At 31.8% G+C, this 19,899-nt stretch overlaps 2 non-coding genes across 2 annotated transcripts; one reads left to right on the top strand and one right to left on the bottom strand.

Moving 5' to 3' along the window:
* The first annotated feature begins 4,018 nt into the window (after positions 1-4,018).
* TRNAH-GUG (transfer RNA histidin (anticodon GUG)) lies at positions 4,019-4,090 on the top strand. Its single transcript has one exon. It is a non-coding gene; the product is annotated as a tRNA-His (tRNA).
* A 14,417-nt stretch (positions 4,091-18,507) lies between these two features.
* TRNAW-CCA (transfer RNA tryptophan (anticodon CCA)) lies at positions 18,508-18,579 on the bottom strand. Its single transcript has one exon. It is a non-coding gene; the product is annotated as a tRNA-Trp (tRNA).
* Between the last annotated feature and the right edge of the window lie 1,320 nt (positions 18,580-19,899).

Raw genomic sequence — 19,899 nt, 5'->3', positions numbered from 1 at the left:
CTTTATACGTAGGACAACAAAATTATGACAAAAATCGTATTCATCAAATAAAACAATTTACAAATTTTCATATTTTCCTTTCAAACCATCTTCAGTAATATTCTACTTAATTTTTAAAGCCTTACTATGGAGCCTTAAATACTGATTCTCGTTCCATTTAAGCTTTTGAACAAATCGTGATAATTTATCAATCAACGGGCTACACTTTATCAGTTGATCACAATTTCATCAATAGAAGAAACTGACTGGCAATCAGCGTTTAACAGCGTTTTAACATTCGAATGCAAAAAAATGGCGGTCGATTTGATGATCATCGATTAATGTGACGAGAGTTTAAAACAACCCAACCTAAAAACTAAGCCTGAGCGAGTGATTACACGACATATTAAGTATTATAATTGATTTTTTTGAAGCAGGTAGAGTGTTTTACGTCAAATTTTGAAATCATTTCTTCAGCGATGGGCCCACCTTGTTAATCCTATGTCATTGCCACGAATGCATTCATTACACTTGCCCCAGGGCATGCGATTTTAAACACAGATTACACATTCAACTGTGACATCTTTAATATGATCGTTAAATGACCTGCAACAAGACGAGGGCCGGGGTCAAAAGGGCGCGACAGGCATCCCTGAAAGTGTCCCTTTGCTAATTTACTGCTCTTAGTAAAAAGGGAAAACTCGTTGACAAAACCACCACTAAGAAACCAAATGAAAATCGTGAATTTATTAGCACTGAATAGGTAAACTGAGAGAAATGTATTGCGGGTTTATGAAAACTCAAAACAATAAATATTTAACCCACCTTTAAAAAGTGATACAAATTCATTAAAAACGATGAAAAAAACTTACTTATAAATCTCTCCTACGTAGCCTATTTAACCAAGTTTTTGTTTTATCACTTTTCAAGACTTTACATCACGTTTCGAAGGTGTGTTGAATTTTAATTTTGATGAGTTAACCAGTCACCAATAATAATAATAATCATATTGGACAATTTGTATATCGCCGCTTTTGTGAAATATCACCTCAGGGGCGCTTTACTGTTGATGCAGGTATTACAAAAAGTATAAATATTACAAAAATAAGGTGAAGTTAAGTTAAGTAAAATATAGAACAGGATCAGGTGACACGAAGATAGAAGATGGAGACTCTGCAGAAAGAATCCTAGGTGGTGAAGAAACTGGACCAGCTGCTGAAGCGAGAGAGTCCACCGCGTCCACCAATAGTGCCAGTGCGATGTTCGTCATCCGTCCAGGTATGTGTCTGCTGCTAATAAAGGGCTTACACAATATCCTCACATAGATACCAGACCTTGGCAGCACCGCTGTGACGTTCGACGACTATAGAAGATGGAGATTCTGCAGCAAGAATCCTAGGTGGTAAAGAAACTGGACCGTCGATTAATTTAAAATTGACGTCTATTGTAAAATGTTGCAGGAACTCTTTTTGGAATAGATGGTCTCTCTTGGCCCCGGAATCGGAAGGTGGCGTGATGTAAATTTGCGAAATTCTTTCAAATTGGTGTTTACCACACTACTAGAGATTTTCTATTCAGTGTAACTGTTGGATTGTATATATGTAGGTAGGTTGGCAGCGCGGCGGACCGGCAGTCTCTAAGGGTATACATGGCTAAAGAGCAAATTTGAAACCTGATAAGGCGAAATGTTGAAAGAATTATGTGCCAACCCGTTGGACCCGAGATGTGCTTATTTTATTTTATACAGCAATTTACTGTAAATAAACGTATGGTACCTAGCAGGTACGGATAAATGAACACATGGGTGTGACATTTTTCAGTCAACATACATTACGGATGCTGGGCATTTGAACGGAAGAAAACCGGCAAGAACCGTAGGTACTTGCGCATAAAGGTAGACTTATTAACACGACGTTTGCACGGTTAAAACGGCCTTAAACCAGGCTTTAGGCTAGCTTTAACGTACCTTAGTCGAACCGGCATATAAGAATCTAATCAAAATATACAGGGTGTATCGGCACGTACCCGACAAACTTTAACCATCTATTCCTTAGCAGATTTGGAGTAAAAAATGTTATGGGCACTTTGCTGTCCGGTAACATTTTTAATAAAAAATTTATCATTCATATTTTCACCACATGTCACCACTGTTTTATCCTTTGTCACAGTTTGAAAACCCATCTGGCAATATTTTATTCGAGTTTCGTTGAATAATATACGTACGTACCTACATTGGCGCGCTTTTACAATCACAACGAAATGGCATGGCACCATTCGTCTCATTTTTAACTATTATTATTTAGTGTGTATGAAAAAGCGAAGACGCTTTTTGACACACTTGCTATTAACAGCTGTTGAACACGAGAAACAAGGCCAATGACAGTGACGGAGTGTGGATTTTTTTATAATTTTTTGTTTTTAATTGAAAAAAAATGTTACCGGACAGCAAAGTGCCCATAACATTTTTTACTCCAAATGTGCTAAGGAAAAGCTGGTTAATGTTTGTCGGTTACGTTCCGATACATCCTGTATACATATTTATAAATGGGTAATTTTATTGCGATAAAATTGTATGCAAGTACAATGTCGTCATAACGCTCCCAATGCTACACATTCGTCTGCTGCTTAAATTCCAGGTATATCACTTTAGTTTTTTTTTTCTTTCTTTCTTGAAAAATTCCGATAAAAGCCTGGTTTCTTGTGTACCAAAGCCCTAATGGGTTGAAAAATTTTCTGTCGACTGACGCCGATAGTAATCTCCCACCAGACCTTTGAAATACGATACGATTCTGTGCCCGTCAAATCGATTACAGATTAAGAGAGATATTTTAAGCATTGAAACTAAAACGGCAGCTGAGTCGAGATAATAGATATTTGTTTTTGGCAGGTATCTGTAAAACGTATTAATCATTTACTTCTATGTTTTTTTTTATATTCCACAGTTCAATAATAATAGCAACACAGGTGGGATAGGTCATGAAACATTATAAGTATAAAACTAAGTACATTAAATAGTTCACTAGTTAACAGTAACAGTTCGAATGTGAAAGATTGCATTACCAAAATGTACTTTCATTGTTTCCAAAAGAGCCACATTTGATTTTAAACTACCATGTAAATTTAATTATTGTCATTATCGCATCTAATTTTCATTAAGAGGCAGTATTTTGTGTAAGAAATCAATATTTTCCAAAGTATACGATCTAACAAATTTTTTGACATAGAACTCAGTTGAAGCTATTAAATTCTGAACTTATTTGACGTTATTACAAGTGTTCATATTTAATTAACTTTGTTAAAGTGTGTTCCACAACTCAAGTATACTGTGAAGAATCGTAGGAATTTACCCTGTTACCTTTCACTGTAAAACTTCAATTTGTAACTTTTCACTTTAAACCATAAACATCGCATTGTGACCTTATTTTATATCTTCACATTAATAAACATGTCTCACTAATATGCACGTCTAAAATTTCACTTTACATCTTCACTTATTCGAAATTTTAACTTTAAACTTTAAACATCGCTTTGAAAGTTATAACTTCACTTTAAAAAAATCATTTTATAACTTTACACAATAGTAACCATGTCTAACTAATTCATTTGATTTCGCACTGTATCCTTTCACTTTGTAACTTTTCACTTTAAACTTCTCTTTGAAAATTATCACTTTAAAACTTTGCTTTGAAATTTTCCATTTTATAACTTTACACAATAATATACACAAATATTTGTAATTTTTAAGTTCTTTTCATAAGCATCAGCTTTCAGGAGAGTCTGTGTTATATAATCTAAAACAATATCATTATTTTGTAATAAAATTTACGGAGAAATAAAAAAAGAGATATTAATCGATTTCAATCAAACTAACGAATTATATTTTAAATATAAAACCTACACTAGCTACGCCACTGACAAAGATAATGAAATCAAGCTGTACTGATAAATTACCATGAAAACAGTAAAGTGAAAGTAATAAATTTTGCTCTCCAATATAATTTTAATCTGTTTCTTGCCGCTACCAGCAACTGCTCCGATAGCCGTGATCGTCTAGTGGTTAGGACCCCACGTTGTGGCCGTGGTAACCCAGGTTCGACTCCTGGTCACGGCAGTGGTTTAACACTGTCATGGCGGAGATCTCTTTTTTAATTTGGTTTTTTTTTTATTATTTTGAATGAAAATACTTTAATTGTGAAGATCTCTATTTTTAAATTTCCTTTTTTTTATTTGGTTCATACTCGATACGAATCACAAGTGTTAAATTTCTATTTTCAAAACTGTTAGTACTTTGTGTATTTCCATGGAATAATTTTATAAAATGGTTTCAAACCTTTTTTTTTAAATTTAATATTTGTATTTTTTACAATATATGTACAATTCTTACAGTGTTATTAGAGGAAAATAAAAATATTCTTTCCTCACTATAAAGGGACAAAGCTTTTTTGTTTAGTGAAAGAATTCAAGCTCAATTTTGTAAAAGCATGTAAGTAATAATAAAAAATTGTAAATTATATTAACAATTGTTGCACCCTTTAAAAATAACAGAAATCTTAGACAAACATTAATACTTCCTACTCCTAAATGTAAAAAAAACAATAGGACAGTTCAACCATGAATATCTCGGAGTTAAATTTTTTAATTCATTACCAGAAAAAAATTGAAACATGAATATAAATATAAACGAATTCAAAAGCCACCTTAAAAATTATTCCGAACACTTGAACTGAATCACATCAAATTTAAACCAAAATAACAACACCCCCCATACACACAAGCCTTGCTTATTTATGGGGGTACATCAAATACTTATAATATTATAGCATATTATATTATGTAATTAAAAACTGTTTTATATTATGTAATGTTATTCGTGTATCTTTTTTTATTAATAAATAAAAAATAATATAATAAATAAATTATATAATTATTATCAGGAATTTGGTAATTTTGTGGAAAACTTATGTTTTTTACGACTGGTGGGTACATATCGGCAGTGAGTATTATTTTTAAATATAAGGTTTTATTTTTGTATGTGATCAATACCACGTGGTAATGTGGAAAGTTTTTTAAAATATGAATTTTTTTGGAATATGATTGCAAAAAAATATCAAAAAATACACAGATATTTAAATTGTTTTAGTTATAATTTAGTAGTTTTTTTCCAAATAAAATCTCTAGAATATGTTTTAGTCAGTTCAATAAGATAAGCCACCCGTACAAGTGGGTCAAATTAACACCCAGGTCATTGTGAACAATTTTTGTGTTATTACGCCGTGTTGCTCGTCCTCCATCTTTGTAGATACTCTAACTCTGTATCACAATATTTTTTTATCTAAATGATTATAAATGATCATATATTCGTCACAGAATCATACGAAAATGGAGAGGTTAATCCCACAACCAACATAATAATAATATGGTGCAAGTCTCAGAAGAATCCTAGTAGCTACCTACAAAAAATATCAGTAATTTTTTTTCGTTGCTTAACTAACAATATAATTTTAATTGCATAGAAGCGTATCTTTCACGTGTGTAAAGGCAATAATTAGATTTTAATTACAATTACAGCTACTCAGTCAGCAAAGCATACATTATACTGATTCTTGTTTACAATAATAGTAAATTATAATTATAGCCCATTCATTGGCTCGAATGAACATCGCCGCGTTAATGTATGTTAGATAATTATTATTAATGATATTAAAAAACGATCTTAACAATATTTAACTAATATGAATTCTGAAAGTATCGTCATTTCATCAAAATGCTTTTGCAAAATTTTGCAAAATTCAACAACAATACTGGCCATTTTTTATTAATATTAATTTTCTAAGGTCGTGATAAATTTTGAAGACTTATTTAAATAAAACAAAGTAAACACTTTTTTAAATATTGGCACACTGCCATTTCTTAAAATAAAGTTAGATTGTATTCGCTATTTTATTTTCGGATAATTTTTGTGCATATTACGTACTGTATTATTGTTATTACTGGCTTACGGGAATATTATTGAATAAATTATTTATTTTCCGTTTTGCTACATATGCACGTATCATTTAATTAATAAATAGAGTACCTACCTATCTGGGGGACTTTCGCAGTGTCAGTTATTTATTTTTTCACGGTGCAAGAAACTTTATATTTATACATCTCACACATAGACAGTAGCTTAGTCTCATATAAAAGAAAATAGAAGAAAAAATTCAAGCAAGTAGAAGAGAATGCAATAAAATAGCAGAAGAGAAATTAAGCAAGTAAAAGATAATACAATAAGAGCAGAAGAAATTTCAAACAAGTAGAAGATAATACAATAAAATAGCAAGTAGAAGTCTATCCTGAAGAGAACACAATAAAATAGCAACTGGAAGTCTCTCCTGAAGAGAACACAATAAAATAGCAAGAAGTCTCTCCTGTAGAGAATACACTAAATTATCAAATAGAAGTCTCTCCTGAACAGAACACGGTAAAATAGTAAGTAGAAGTCTCTTCTGGTGGGAATACAATAAAATAGCAGAAAAGAATTCAAGCAAGTAGAAGAGAATGCGAGAAAATAACATAAGATAACTCAATCAACTAGGAAAAAATAGCCGAAGATAATTCAAGTAAATAGAAATATCTTCTGAAGGGAATACAATAAAATAACAAAACAAAAAAATTGAATGGAAAAGAATAGAAGAGATTTCGAAACATAACCTCTAATAACTTATATCAATGAATCCACCTGCTTTTGTGCATTTAGTCTATTAGTACAGTTAGAATCCTCATGAGAAAATTAACGGTAGTAGATTTAATTCACAATCTAAAATGTTTACACAACATTACCGAAACATGTTAAGGAAATTAAACAACATTCCACAGCCACCAAGGTAATTATCTGAAGTGGATCCATGTGATTAACCTTTGATGGGATGACTTTTTAATTTTTTTATTAAATCGAAGAAAGGAGGCACCTCACGAAAAATTAAAATAAAAAAAATATATGTGCTATGCGAACAATGTATGATACTATTTGATTGTAATATAAATCGTGTGCCACGTGTCATGCACTTTTTACTTTTAGCAAAGCAGTGGGTGAATTTGGAGTTTAAAATTATTTTTAATAATTTATAGAACTGTGTACCGATGAAAAAGGCCAATTGAATTTTGGAAAAGATAAGTGAAGCATAACAAGAGAGGAATTAAAAATTAACTATCCAAAGACAATTTTTTTGTTTGTATGTGAGTGCTTTAGAAGAGAAACATTTACCCGAAGCCAGTGGGACTATGAGATTCCAAGACGGAGAGACGGAGTAAGTTGTTAAGCTAAACGTAGTAGAGAGGGAAAGAAGTGTGGAAGAGTTGAAAAGAACAAGACTATTCAGATCTGATCATTAAAAGAAACTAATGCAATTTAAAGCACGTTTCGATTCTGATTTACCTCTGAGTACCAAAAAGTGACCTCGAAAAGAAAACCAAAGTAATAGTTAGGACCAGTTAGTGGCTGAGTTAGCGTCGCGTCTGATTCTTATCCAAGCATTGCGTGATGAGTTTAATTCCTCGTCTGGCTAGTTCCTCTATCACGACACAAGTTTCCGCTTACTGTGATGGTGGTAAGAGATTTTCCCATATATTGTCAGGTTATTCGTAACCCGGGAATGTCTTTCTTTCTTTAAAACAAAACAAAAATGTGTATCTAATCAACTTCCAAGTCAAAATTATACCAGATAAAATAAAACGCGAGGGACGACATAACAAGATTCATCAATATTTTTTTGTTCAGTGTAATCGTTTGCAACATTCATAGGAAGATTTACGGAAGACGTGGTTGAGGAATACTCACCTTATCACTGCAACACTTATATGTTGTAAACTCTCTCCTGAAACATGAGTTATTCTCAATTAGGGAGGTACTAATTAGCAGCTTGGAACACACACTATACTATATTACTACACAATATTTAAAAAAAATTTAATCATAGAAGTATGTTTACAAATATTGCACATTTATATGTGGCATTTTTTTTGTTAACACCTTTTTTATTTGTGTTTTTGTATTTTCTTTTTGTTACCCTGTATTTGTAACTGTTTCAATGTATTAAAAAAATGTTCAGTAAATAAAAAATAAATGACTGAAATATATAATATGCTAGTGGTGTATGGACTGCGCACCAAACTAAATATATAAATAAGCTAAAACAAATTCTTTCGGAATATATATTACATATTTATAAGCAGACGTGCGGAACTTATCCAAGGTTCATTTACCGTATGGACTTCATGGAACAAATAGATTTAGCCCAGAAACCAGATATGCAAATATTGGAATACTTGGTTTTAATGTAGTGCATATCTCCATTGATAGCCCATTTCTCTTGGAATGCTATGGTGACTTACACGTGCCTGAAAGCTTCAGTCGTAGTTATCACCACGACTTATTCAAGATACCACACGGCAGAACAGAAATTCTAGCAGAGCGTAGCATGACAAAAGGAATGGTGATATTGAATGAAATCTTTAAAACAGTTGGTATAATTAATTGCATAAAGATGCAGTCTTCAAGATGAATCTTTCCCTTTTGATGTAAAGTTATATAATAGCTAGCGTTATTTGAAGAGGTAACCAAAATCCTCAGGATTGTTTTAATTTTTGACTGAGTGTCCATATTGTCTTGAGTTGTGTGTGTGTGTATAATAATGGCTGAAGTGGTGTGTGTTAAAGTCAGTGTTCAGTATTGTTCAGGTGCTCCTAAGAACCGCCCATTGGTGGGCGTGTCACAAAAAGCCTTGTTCGAGCATACCTGGGGAACCACGCTTACCTGCGATTGTCAAACTTTTAGGTGAGATATTATTAACTAACAATTTATTTTTTTAAACGTCTAGGAAAATTTCATTTAAATTAAACTGTGATCCCGGACACTTATTCAATTTTTATTATTTTCATTAGAAAAAAATTCATTAAAATTGTTACCCTTGAATATAAAAAAAAATTACAAAAGTTTGCTTGTAACAAACAACCTTTGACAAACAATGAATATAAAAATAAACTATTCACAGAATAGAATAATTGTTTTGATTAAATAATAATATTCCCATAGCCTTTTTGAACGGTGAGCCTCTCACTAAAGTGGAAGCTTCAAAATATTTAGGGCACATCATCACCAATAATTTTACGGATGATGACGACATCGACAGGCAGAGGCGATCACTGAGCATAAAAGGTAATGTGCTTATTAGAAGATTTTGACTTTGCAGTCCGCAGGTGAAAAGAACGCTTTTTTCAGTTTTTTGTACTACATTGTATACTTGCGAGCTGTGGGCCAACTTCAAAAGGAGAACCATGGAAAGGCTTCAAGTGCAATACAACAATGCACACCAAAGATATTAGAAGAACGAGATATGCTATGTTGGCCGCCGGACCGTAGCCGGAGTACTACCTAATTAGGGTACTTTGAACGGTATCGGGACGTGTACGCACAGAAATCTGTTCTATGTATTAGTGCGGATACCTTAGCGCAAGCGAAGGTGTGCAGTAGTATTGGTGAACAAAACCGGCGACACTCGGCAAAACAATTCCACTCAGTACGAACTGCGCATAGCACATCTCGTTCTTCTAATATCTTTGATGCACACCGTATTATGTTCGGACTTCCCATGCACTGCAGTGCCACTTCAACGTTCACGGAAGGGCGAGTTCCCGAATTTGCAGCTCTTATAAGAACCAGGGTGGCAGGACTGAGGTGAAGGATCAACAACTCCAGAAACGTCCTTATCATTGAATCCCGTATGACTATAGGATCGAGCATCGAGAAGCGTTGCAGAAAGATGTTGGCCCCCCGTAATTGAAACCCCCTAGAACCGCTCTAATAAAACCAAGGTGGTTGATTATTTATTCTCTTATGATCCCACCCTCTTTTCTATTTTTTAGTTGTTTTATTTTTCATTCTTATTTATATATATGCTCTCACAAATCCCTGTGTGTTATAACTACGTACTTATACTCTCTACGAAATCTGTGGGATTGCACTTATCTCCCAACATTCTGGAATTAAGAAATTATTATTATTAAATATAATTAGATTAATTTACGTTGGCTCCATAATGACAATAATAATAATTCAAATAATGTACCCACCATTCAAAAATCAAGAATTATACATACATTATTCTGTTAGGTCTGTTTAATTTATTTTGATTAAAAAAAAATACTTTTGTTATCGCGTGCCACAGTTTGGCAACATCCGCAACCCATTATCTCGAGGTCACACGAACCCGCCGTAATGGGTGGGTCAGGTAATATGAGAAATTAAAAATTAGTTTTACATGCCTAAATTATATTATGCGGCCCCGGCCGGGCCATGTTAATCTACGACCACAGGTCTGGCCTATACCTATTTTATATTTGCTATCCGCGGCCACACGGCAGAGCTTAGTGGTGACGCCCTTTTTAATCCTCCCAATTAAATATCGCTTAGAAATATGTTATTTCGATTTAGAAATTATATGAATACATTCATGTGAGTTGTAAAGAAACAAAGTACAGGATTTTCCAATAAGAGGTGTTATTTTGACATTCAATCGTATAAGATCAATGGTTTCGTTGCTTGTGTGGCACGTAGCGCCGTCTTGTTGGAAGTAAACGTTGTCCAGATCAATACCATTCAATTTCGGCCATAAAAAAATCATTAATCATTCACCGTAACTGTTGCTCCAGCCTCATTTTCTAAAAAGTAAGGTCCAATGACTCCATAGAGAGGCTTTTCAACAATAACTCTTGGGTTTTCCGAGCCCCAGATGCGACAATGTTGCTTGTTGACGAAGCCACCGAGGTGGAAATGGGCCTCATCACTCAAGATGATTTGCATTTGATTCACTCAAGTGAATTTTAATAATTTCAATTGCATGTATCGTTCCATTTATATTAATGGCGTAGTTTTTACTTGTCAAATGTCAAAAAATGACAGCTACAAAAGTAACATCTACTGAAATAGCGGGGTATTCAAAATAACACCTCTTATTGGAAAACTCTGTATTATGAATAATAAACTTTAAAACTAAGCTTCACATCACATTCTTAACTAGTTCCGATTTGTACACGGAGAATAATGAGTATTGCTGATATATTAAATTAGGTTAAAAACAGGATCTCGGGCATTTTATTACATTCCAAATGAATCGTAACACGAATTCATACGCCTGCATTTTTCCTGATAATAAATGAAGATGAAGATGAATAAATGTGAAAATATTTTAATTTATGTGAACGCATTTTCTGACATCGTGATAACACATTTGTGTTTTACAGAAAGCTTATTGAAAAACCTATCAATTCAACTGTTAAAGACCTGCCATCCCGTTTTAGTTGGATTACGAATAATTTGAAGAGGTTCTTAATAAATTAGCTGTATTTTATATCAGTAAGTTTTAACCATGCAATCGCTAATCGGTGCGAAGTTAAAGGTGCAAACACAAAACCACGATAAATAAGCGAAAAGAACTACTGGAACTTTTGGAGCAAGTTCCATTTTTAGTCGACATTAACTGTATTCAACTTATCGGAGCGGCTTCGTTTTAGGCTGGCAGTTTTTACACAACTTAATAAGATCTATTCGATTGCGATGCTCTCTATAAATAACAACAAACCTGTTTCCCGTAATCAGACCAAATCTCCCGATTCTAATTGATAGTGAATTTAATTAAATGCAAATAAACCACGCCGGAATGCGGCGATTACCAGACACGTAAATATTAACTGGACTGATTGAAAAAAACTGGTCAACTAATAGCAAACATTCTGGTTTATAAGATAACGGTTGTACAAAAGGAAATGTCAACATGTAAATAAATTGTTATTGAAGATAGATCCATTTAATATGGGTGCTGAATAAGTATTACATTCTAAGTTAATTTAACATGAATGGCGTCTCCGGTGTGACGAAAGGTTTTCGTTGATTGGTTTATTTTTTCAATTCTCTGTATGACGTATGACGAAATGTGAAGACTTTTTGATCTTTTCTAGGTTCGTCGACCTAACAGGGAAATATTTCATCAACAATCTCTGTCTAGAGCCGACAGTAAATTCTATCTTCGTATGGCGGAGCAGAGTTGGTGGAGGTCAAACTGGGATTCTAAGGTTAATCAGCCAGTTAACGGCATCAGGTGTGGCTCACTCACTAACTTGGTTCAGCACATGTGTGCCTCCGGGAAACTTGAGAAAGGGATGTCCCTCTATGGTGTGTTCTGTAATTAACATTTGTCCACATTCATCCAAATCAGAGTCCAATAAGCCTTACGTGTGCATTTGCATAGTGACTGTGACTGCAGTGCATGCGAACTTCATAAGCTTTTGGCGTTCAACTTTGGACATATAAGTCTCTTTAAGGCCATCTTTCAAATATCCGAAGTCAGTCATCAGGCTTTAATTACTGTTAACGTCTTCTGATTCTGTTTCCCAACAAATACGCCATCCAAAGCCTGAAAAAAGGAGCAGAATTTTTTTGTTGATTGCCCTTTCTTAACTGACAGATTCTGGGTGTATTTTACAAATATTTCAATAGAAAATAATCTGAAAAACTAGCAAAAATTTTACCATCAGCACCTGTGCACAGGTGGGCATGCCTAACGTTTGTGAGCTTGAAAGAAAGACGTTCTAGTATTAAAAATTTCTTCAGTGAAACCACTTGTCGACTTTATGTTTCTTTTCTATTTTAAATGTACTATTATTATGTGTTACTTAAATAACATTTGTTTACAGTATACAGCATTTACCACCATCTGGAAACAATAAAAATGAAGGATAAGAATGGTTAGTACCCAAAAACTAACGTACATTTTGATGGAATACATGATTTACGTAATATCATAAGTTGCAGTGTAGTGAGTAGTCCATCCCTGATGAAGGTAAGACTATATACAAAAGTAGCTACACTCTAATGTTTCAATCCAGAGGGATTGAAACATTAGAGTGTAGCTACTTTTGTATATATTAGAGAATCAATCAATTAGATTAGAGAATCTATCCAACAAATCTAACCACCTATTACAAACATGTTTCTTCGAATTCAATACTTCATCTCCTTGAAAATACCATACAAATAGCATCAACAAAGATAATATAGATTCTGAGGAAGATCACAGGGTCTCTTGGCAGGAGTAAAAACAGTTAAATATTTCGAAACCCAACTGCCCTCTTACCACGATAACGAGCGTTATGGACATCATTCGGGATTAAATTCATTTCTTATATGTGTTATTTCCTTCCTTAAAAATGACAATTATAATAATAACTTAACACCTTTTCCGTTAAATATAATAATAAATTATTAATATTATCATTCGTCCAAAGTTATTAAGTAGACAAGCGATTATTATTAATAAAGAGCAAAATCCAGCATGATGTTTGACGTTATTTGTTTTTTCTCCGCTAAGAAGCTTTTAGTACGTTGAACTTTTAATTTGGAAAGAGTGACGAATTAACAAACACTTCATTGTAATGAGGATCGACTAAACAGTTTCACGAAATGTTATTCAATACGTAGATAGGTAAAAGTATAGATTTTAGATCAATATTTAAAAATTTAAATTTACACGCGCCGTGATTTAAAAAGAGTACTTGCTGACCGATCCAATATTTTCGTGAAAATAATAATTTAATAATATTTGATCACATGATAAAATTTTACCTTTGCAGGTCATAAAATACAAATTTTTAATTCAGTTAATAATTAATAAAGAATATGGAGTTAATAAATGGATCTTTGAGTTGGTACACATTGGCGGAATCGCCAAAACACTGGGAAAACAGATATAATTATAAATAAATGAATATTGTACGTATGATAGATATTAGTAATTAATTTATTTATGCCCATAGGGTAGATAAAGTTTTTGGATTACTTTCATTTTTAAATAAATCAATTTGATTTTAACTTTTATATTTTCTTGAATGAGTGTAGGAATGAACTGCAATCTTGGAAGTGGGAAATAACCCACACCCCACATCCGTTCTAGCTGGTATTCTATCAACTGTTGGTGGCAATCACGTGTGGACACGTGGACAAATACGCATTTATCTGATATTGTTAGTTAATATACGAAATAAAATATGGTTTTACCCAATTAATATTTGGCCCAGTTGCTAGTGCAGTTTACTATAGTCCCTGGAGAGGAAGTTTCAATCCATATTCAAACTTTTTAATGTTATAAAAAACATTTTAAAAGTTCACAGCAGTTAACAATAGCCAGTCCCTGAGGAGGAAAGTTAATCCTAAGTGAAACCCAAAAAAAAATCTTCATCATATCTTTGTAACAAAAAAAGAAGATGATAAAACGCTGATTATTACTATTTTATTATTTATTACGTGAACAACATAAACGAAAAATAAATAGGAGAAGGTATCAGAAAAGAAGAAGAAATAGAACGGTTAAATTTCAAGTTCTTCCAATGATGTTATTTAAATTATCCATTTTTAATGGTAGAGTTACAAGGATTAAAAAAACGACTTTTTCAACAGAGGTCCTTAATTTGCGGACCTACGCTTACTTTTTTATGTACCTACCTATATTGACGTATTATTATTTACACTAACATGTTTTTTTTCATGTACCTACCTATACTGACGTGACATTATGAACACTTAAATATTTAATAAAATAATTAAAACACTTTGTTTTTACCACGATAATCTTTATTTTTTATATAAAGTCAACATGTTTCGAGAACGATGTTCTCTTCATCAGGACAATTAATGTACTAAAAATTTACCTGATGAAGAGAACATCGTTCTCGAAACATGTTGACTTTATATAAAAAATAAAGATTATCGTGGTAAAAACAAAGTGTTTTAATTATTTTATTAATAAAATGGTGCCACAAAGTGAAATTGCAAAATTTGAAGAACTTAAATATTTTTTGACTAACCATTTACATACTCCTCTTTGGAATATGCATTACCTACTGTCAAAATCTTAAGTGAATGGTATTAGTGTTGAACAGGGGTTTTACGTCATGTATGAAATAATTATTCATTGCGTATATTTTTCAAACACTTTACATACGAATAAGGACATAGTAATTACTACATATCATTATACAGGGTTTTCTAATAAGAGGTGTTATTTTGATATTCAATCGTAAAAGATGAATAATGAATGAACAATGGTTTCGTTGCTTGTGTGGCACGTAGCGCCGTCTTGTTAGAAGTAAACGTTGTCCAGATCAATACCATTCAATTCCGGCCATAAAAAATCATCTCTCGATAGCGCAATCCATTCACCGTAACTGTTGCTCCAGCCTCATTTTCGAAAAAGTAAGGTCTAATGACACCGCCGGACCATAAACCGCACCAAACAGTCACACGTTGAGGATAGAGATGCTTTTCAACAATAACTCTTGGGTTTTCCTAATAATCCTGTACTAAATGTCTAAAAACTCTGTCATTGATTCGTTACACGAGATAAAATAAGCAATGTTATTCAAACGATATTTTTTTTGCAAACCACTTTCCTTTTGAGGCACAGCGAAACGCAGTCTATTGGAAGGGTTCAGTTCATTTCAATGGACTGGAATCTGACCAGCCGGAAGCTTTGACGCCTAGATAATTAATTTACAAAGCTGTCCTGCTGTTTTCCGACAAGTGAAACTGACACTGAAAAAAGTTACAGAAGTAAGCACTCATTTTATAAAGCGAGTTACAAAAGGTAGGTAGCAGGCGCGATCCGTCCATAGATGCTGTGGATGCTCCGCATCCCTTGCGTTTTAGAGTAAAAAGATTTGGACTTCTAGCCGTAAACAATTCAAATATTTTAATATTTTTACAGCGACCTTAATGTGATTTTATTTTACAAAAACGGCGCTGTAAAAAATCATACAAATATTATTATTATAAGACATGGTGCATGTTATCGTACCGTGTCTGTGTACGCACAACGAACGACACGATACAAACAGCGCGGGCGAGTCTAAATACACATACATTCTCAAATACTGTGAAACGCGTAAAACACACTTTGGTGTGGAAGCGATTTTTAAACCGTATCTAAGAATGCTAGAACGTACGTTTTTTCCGCGCATGCGCACTAAGACCCGCAAGCCAATATCTTCGTCAACTTTATACGATATTAATGACAGCATCCAACGTACAAAATCCGTCTTTAATGCTCATATGTATAATGCACAGAATCGTATACTCATTGGATTATTGGAAACTTCGCCAACGTGTTCTAAATGATAATAGTGAATTGTGTGGTTGTATAATTGAATCATTGATGCGAAAAAGTTTTGTGTCTTGGCCATTTGCGGAAAAAACTTATTCTGGATACTGGAAGTATTGAGTTATGGAGCTTAATGGATTTATGGAGATAATTTTAGACGGTAACTAATTGTATCATGTTCGTGGGCTAGCATCTAGTACGAGTATAAACATTTGATGTCCAGCATCCCTTCTACTAAAAGTCACCGACCGCCACTGGTAGGTAGGCACTCGTATTCAGTGGCGCACCCAGGATTTTGTCTGGTGGAGGGGAGTTAAAAGAATGAAAAGAAATACAATTTAATAAAAGTTAAAAACATAGGTTATACGAATTATTTTCTGAAAAAAATATATTTTATGAAGCTTATTCTAGTGTAATTGAGGGCGTCATATTAAGACAAGAAATCATATTATAATAATTATAAGACAGGATATAAAATATATTTAATTCAATACAGAATTATAAATATAACAACAGCAAAGTTACATGCTCAGAAAATATCAGAGGAAAAATCTTTGATAGACTTTTTCAAATTACTTTTATTTAAATAAAAATGCGTAACATAGTATACACTACTATTCAATCAAAATAAACTTATAGTGAAAAATAATAAATATAAAAATAGACCAACAATTTTACAATGACCGGGAATTATTATTTAAAAAAAAAACAATGATAAAAAATAAATAAAATCACTATAAATTATATAATTATTGAATTTGTGTATAAGTCGAAAACTTACGAAACACTTTGTTTACATCACTTTTAATTAATAATCATCTACATGTTTCAAAGCAAATCGTCAAAATAATTCAAATTAACGAATTTATAATAGATAAGTACAGACAAATAAGTTCATTTAGATAAAAAGATTATAATAAAAAGTGATTAATTAGTTATTATTATAAAAATAAAATATATAAAATAAATTGAAAATTAATAATATAAAAAAGTTAAATATTAAATTAATGTATAGAGCTTTTTTCAAAATATAAAATAACATATTTATGTATAAATCGAAAACTTTTATAATTTAACATAAATTAATCAAAGAGTAAAATAAGAAAATTGAAATTATTATCAATAATAATAATAAAATAATAATATTTTGGTGATTTGTATGATGCCGTTTTTGTGTAAAATCACCCCTTTTTTGTGTAAAAATAATTTAAGAGATTTCTATTTTAAAATTATATTTGGTTATTAATAATATTTTTAAATAATGTATAATACTTCATTTTTATTTTCGTTTTTCTGTTTTCTATTTTATTTTATTTTATATCTTCTATTTCCGTTATAAATTTTCTACTTTAATCTTTCCTATTTTCAACACTTATATATTTAGTTTATATGTTCATATTAGACCTCACTACATTCCAGACATAACTATATTCCATTGGTCACCATAAATCAGGCAGTCGCCTAGTATGGTGATTTTATATTTCATGTATAAATTAATGTTTTAGATGTATTATCATGTATTTTATAAATAAATAAATAGTAAATTTAATTGTCTATTTAACACTTTTTCTTAAAATGTCTAAGTTATCTAATTGTAAACCCATAGTTCGTATGTAAAAATTTTAACCCTTTAATAATATCAAATAAACGATTTATTTTCAAAATGTTGTTAGCAAATTCAGAATAACTCCTTAACTCAAATATTAAATTTTTTAATTTAATTTTTCTACACGTCTTACCTATATAAATTACCCATATTACTATCATTACAAATTAATTTATAAGCCCCAGTTTTGCTTAAAATATCATCCTTGTTCGTGTTATTTAAAATGTAATGTTTTAATTTTATATAAGTTTAAAAAGCTGCTTGGATAGTCTTTCGGGATGTTTTTAATTTAATTTAATTTAACACATTTATTTTTATTGTCAAAAAAAAATTTAATTTAACAAAAAAACTTTAACTCCTCTTACTAATAAACTTTTTTTTCAAATATTTTTAACATCCTTTTGGCTTACATTAATGACTGTCTATCAGTTGTGTAAAATTTAAAACACGATTTTAGTAAGGCCCTAAATATGTATGTATATACCTACAATATGACATACGTCCATATTCCTAAGCACTTTAAAATTTAAATATGATCTATTTAAACAAACATTTTTTTTACTCATACAGGCATTTTTATTCGTAAATAATATAATGTTATTATCGAAGGTGACTGTTATTATTACTAACGTAATTTATTTTAAATAAACGCTTCGATAAGTACGACGTACTTAAAAACATATTTGATTGTGTTTGATAAAATAACAAAAGGTTAAAAAAAAGACTTGATCCTCTTGACCCCGACGTGATTTGAACACGCAACCTTCTGATCTGGAGTCAGACGCGCTACCGTTGCGCCACGGAGTCGATGCGTGAAATGGAGCAAGTTTTATATTGCAATAAAAGGTTAGACACAAAACTAGATCAATATTGGACCAGCTAAAAATAATATTGATTAAATTCTATTTCAGTCAACGAAATAAAATTCGAGGTCAAACAAAAGATAAAGTTAAGCTGGTAGATATCACCTTGATTAAGTAAAATGTAACGTTATTTTAATGTTTCAAGCAACTAGATGTGAATGGTCAGTTATTATTTTATCAAACCATTAATAATTTATCTAACTTATTTTCCACAAGACGCAGACAAACCATAATTTTAATGAGTAAATAAATAACTTTGCCTCCTAGCTTGGTTACATCAAATATTTCTTGATCTATTTTGTTACTTATATTTATTTTATTGACTTATTCATTATTTCTTTAGTGGGCAGAATTAAGGTTTTAAGTGAATAATGTCACACGAAGAAAAATTATTATTGCTCATTTATTTATTTATTTATTTATATATACGCCTAAAAAGGCTTTTACATAGAAGTGATATATAATGCAGTACAATAAGAGAATATGTAGATATTATACAGGAGATATTGACAGTAAATAGATGTAATCCAATTTAAAGAAGGTAAAAAATACACACTTGTAAAATTGTGATTACAAGTATAATGAGAAAATGTTAAAAAATATGAAGCAATATTAGTAAAACGTAAGAGTAACATAAAGTAAAAAAGAAATTACAACAACACTACATATAAGACAAATCATTAAAACTAATTTACCAACGCACAGTGGGCTGAAAATCGCCTTTCATAGACATAGAGACTTGAATTTTCAAAAGTATTTTTTTTGGCTAGAAATGGATTCTGCTGATCATTATTATGCTATAAAATGTCGTACGAAGCAATTGCGTGTACAAATGAAGGAGTTATAATTTTTTTAAGAAAAATTTGTATGGCGCTGACATTAAAAATGAGGCTATCTCTGGAATCATAAGGTTGGCCGTTCTATCCTTACACACAGATATACTACTATTTATTTGTATTTTTTGACATACTTCATATTGTGGCGCAAGGTGTTTTTTTTTTTTTTTAAATCCTCAAAGTGTAAAAAAACCCTTTTTAATGTTGCTGATTCATTTTCACTGTGCAACGCTACTCTAATTTGTAGGATTCAACAAAGTGTTGGTGTAGATTATGCTTAATTCTATATATGGAGTCAATAAATAAATCAATAGCATCCCCATACTTGTTGCCCAGATCATGCATCCTATTGGTCAGTGAGTGTGTCTGATAGTTGGTCGAGTATGTATTACAGAAGAATGTTATATTTTGTCTTGTATTCCTAGTCG

The sequence above is a fragment of the Hesperophylax consimilis genome, chromosome 13 (assembly GCF_061612785.1).
Source record: "Hesperophylax consimilis isolate HC1 chromosome 13, BYU_Hcon_1.0, whole genome shotgun sequence".
NCBI lineage: Eukaryota > Metazoa > Arthropoda > Insecta > Trichoptera > Limnephilidae > Hesperophylax > Hesperophylax consimilis.
The sequence above is the reverse complement of the archived record's forward strand: the minus strand, read 5'-3'. Positions and strand labels throughout refer to the sequence as shown.